At 57.0% G+C, this 2,987-nt stretch overlaps 1 protein-coding gene across 1 annotated transcript in view; it reads right to left on the reverse strand.

The window, feature by feature from the left end:
* Positions 1–2,703, reverse strand: part of LOC113960181 (transcription factor HIVEP3-like) — a 121,883-nt gene extending 119,180 nt beyond the window's left edge. Inside the window, 1 exon segment of the mRNA XM_027669599.1 lies at positions 2,541–2,703. The gene's annotated coding sequence lies outside the window, so the exon portion shown is untranslated.
* Positions 2,704–2,987: the final 284 nt, after the last annotated feature.

Raw genomic sequence — 2,987 nt, forward strand, 5'->3', positions numbered from 1 at the left:
TCCTCATGCAGGATAAGCCCAGGACAGGCAGGGTTCCTCATGCAGGAGTAAGACGCGGCGACTGTGCCAGTGACGTGCAGCGAGGGAGTTCCCCGGAGCCCCTCATTAATGACCTGCCACCCAATCCCGAGGATGGCCCCGGTGCTTTCCCCCCGGGATACACTTCCCTGCTCTCTCCTGTTGCTGCTCAACCCCGGCTGTGAGCGATGCCCCGGCCCTGCAGCTCGGCGGCGGTTTCTCGACAGTGTTTCTGTTGTTCGCTTCAGAATAAACATTATTTTCGAAATCCTCCCTCCAGGGACTCACCCGAGGGTCCCCCGAGGATCCCCCACATCCGACCCCGCTCACGCGGCACGGGCTGAACACTGAGCTATTCTACTGCCCCGTATTTTCCAAGAGCAAACTCCAAACATTTCTGGGTTTGCTCACCCCCCCGTCTGCTCTGAACGTGCTTTCGCTCAGCCAGGAAAACCGAAGGAGCAGAGCCTGTGGTCTGCTCGTGTGCACCTGGGGCAGCCTCTCAGCAGGGCAGGGGAGGGAGAAATCTTGTGAGGGTCCTTTGTTCCGACGCTAAAAGCACAGTGGAGAAGCTGCAGCGGGACATACAAACGTTCCTGAAATGGCTGAGGGCCAACAGGGAGAACTCAGAAGTGCCCAGGGTGGATTAGGATGAAAACGGTCGGTCACAGTGAGAAAACCCCCTTCCTTTACACTCCAAGAGCTTCCCAAGGGCAGCAGAGGCTCCTCAGGTGTTTCTCAGGGGCTGCACCTCACCTGTGCTGTGCTGAAAGTGCCCCAGAGGACACAGCCCAGCCCTGCTGCGAGCAGTCTGGTGGTAACACATTCATTAATTAATCAACCAGTAACTTCTGCAAGTGTTTTCTGTGATGAACAGTCCACACAGGCCCTCTACAGATTTTGTTTTTCCTTCCTTAACAAGGACTGCAGCGAATCCTTCACCAGTCCAAGAAGCCCCAGGGCAAGCCTGGGAGGCAAAGACTGTTTTCTCAGAAGCAAGTCAGAACAGCACATATCAACCCCCCTCCTCCTGCAGCAGCATCTCTGCACCCTCCACTGAAGGAGAGTTCCCTAGGGATGAAAGAATTCAGATTTCCATGACTCCTTCAGTTAGACCTGCTAAGAAGGGCAAGGCAGCAAGGGGATGGGGACAATGTGACACATTGCAAGGGGCTTTGGAGCCTTCTGACACCTGTGAGCCAAGTGAGAATCACAACATCCCACCCCCCAGGAATCCCACCTGTTTTCACTGAGGAAACACACTCTGATGGCACTGGGAACATTTTCGCACAAGAATCCAAGTGAAAAGTTCCTGAAGCACTGAGATTGTGAGAAAAACACGTGAGAACCCAACAAGCACAAACACCTTCCTGGGGGATCACTGAGGCCAAATGAAGTTAAGAGGTGGGAGCTCCACAGAGGGGCCATCAGGACATCCACAAAAACAAACCCAACAAAAAAACCTGGCTCCCTGTGCTGAAATGAATAATCTTTCAGCACCAAGGAAACTGAAAGCCTGGAAAGCTGCAGGTTATCCACGACCAGCAGAGCAGGGTTTGGATTGTATTGCTCACACCATAAATCACCCTGTCAGCTGCCCCAGCCATTTCCACTGGCCACAGTGGAACTGGGTAAAAGTGCCAGGCCCTCTCACAACATCCACAGAGCCCAGAACGAGGAGAGGAAAAATAAAATCACACCCTGTGCCTTTTTCCGGAATAACAATCCCCACATTTGCATAGAGCAGTTCAGTGCCTTTCTGATCACACCTCTGGGTGCATCAAAAGCCTTATTAATTTCCATCGAGGAGGATTAAGAAGCTTAAATCGTTAGCACTCATTTACTCAGACTTAATGCATTTTTAAAGCTGCCTCATTTTATGCTGATGTGCAGGTGCTAATCAGCAGCGAGAAACACTTAAAAGGGAGAAAACTCCCAAAGGGTTAACCCCAGGGACCGGCATCCAGCGGGTCCAACCTCGTGCAGAAGCCCAGCAGGTATTTTGGACCCTGGGTTGGGAACATCCAGCATCCTCCTCGGCGGGAGCTCCCGCAGGGGTTTCTCTGGCACAGCTTCTCGCTCGCATCACGTGTGTGGCCCGAGAACAACCCCTCGGCTCCCCACTCGCTTTCCTGTGCGAGTGATAAGGAGGAAATCCGTCCCAGACAGGCAGCCAGACAGCTCAGCCTGCAGCCAGCCCGCGTGCCCGGCACCTCCAGCGGAGGTGGCCGCCAATTCCAGCGGGGTTGGGGCTGTGCCGGGGCAGCCCCCGGGCCGGCTGGCGGCGGGTCAAGAGCAACAAGCCCCGGGTGTCCCAGCGCACAGCCCGTCACTCCGGTTACTCACTGCGGTGACCTCACAGCGAGCCGTGCCCTTGTGCCACCGGGGCTCTGAGCTACGCCTCGTCTGCTCTTCCCTCCCACTGACCACTGATACGAGACAAAAATCCCCATCCCGCTGTGTCCTCAGCACGCACACACCCCCCCAGAGCGGCAGGGCCGGGGAGAAGCGCTCGCTGTTACCTGCACTCGCCCCCCGCGCGGCAGCCGCGGCTCTCCCATGGCTGTGCCGGCGCCAGGCTGGACCCCGCGGCTCCAGGGGGATCTTCTGCCGCGCTGCAATAGAAAAGGTTGGTTTAAAGCTCCTTATTTGGGCAGTGATGTCAAGGGAAGTCGCTCGGGCAGCGCCACCCCCTTTTTTCCATTCACTCCACATTGTTTCCTGTTGTCAAAGCAGCTGCTGGGGCTCAGGGCACGGCCGCGGGATCCTCCGGCCCCGAGATCGTCCCGCTGCGGGATCATCCGGTCCCAGGGATCCTCCAGCCCCGGAGACCCTCCTACTGCGGGATCCTCTAGCCCGGGAACCCTCTAGCTGCGGGATCCTCCGATCCCAGGAATCCTCCAACCCCGGGGGCTCCAGCTGCGGGATCCTCCGGTCCCAGCGATCCTCCAGCCCGGGATCCTCCAGCC

The sequence above is a fragment of the Corapipo altera genome, unplaced genomic scaffold (assembly GCF_003945725.1).
Source record: "Corapipo altera isolate COAL_440 unplaced genomic scaffold, ASM394572v1 251, whole genome shotgun sequence".
NCBI classification, from domain to species: Eukaryota; Metazoa; Chordata; class Aves; order Passeriformes; family Pipridae; genus Corapipo; species Corapipo altera.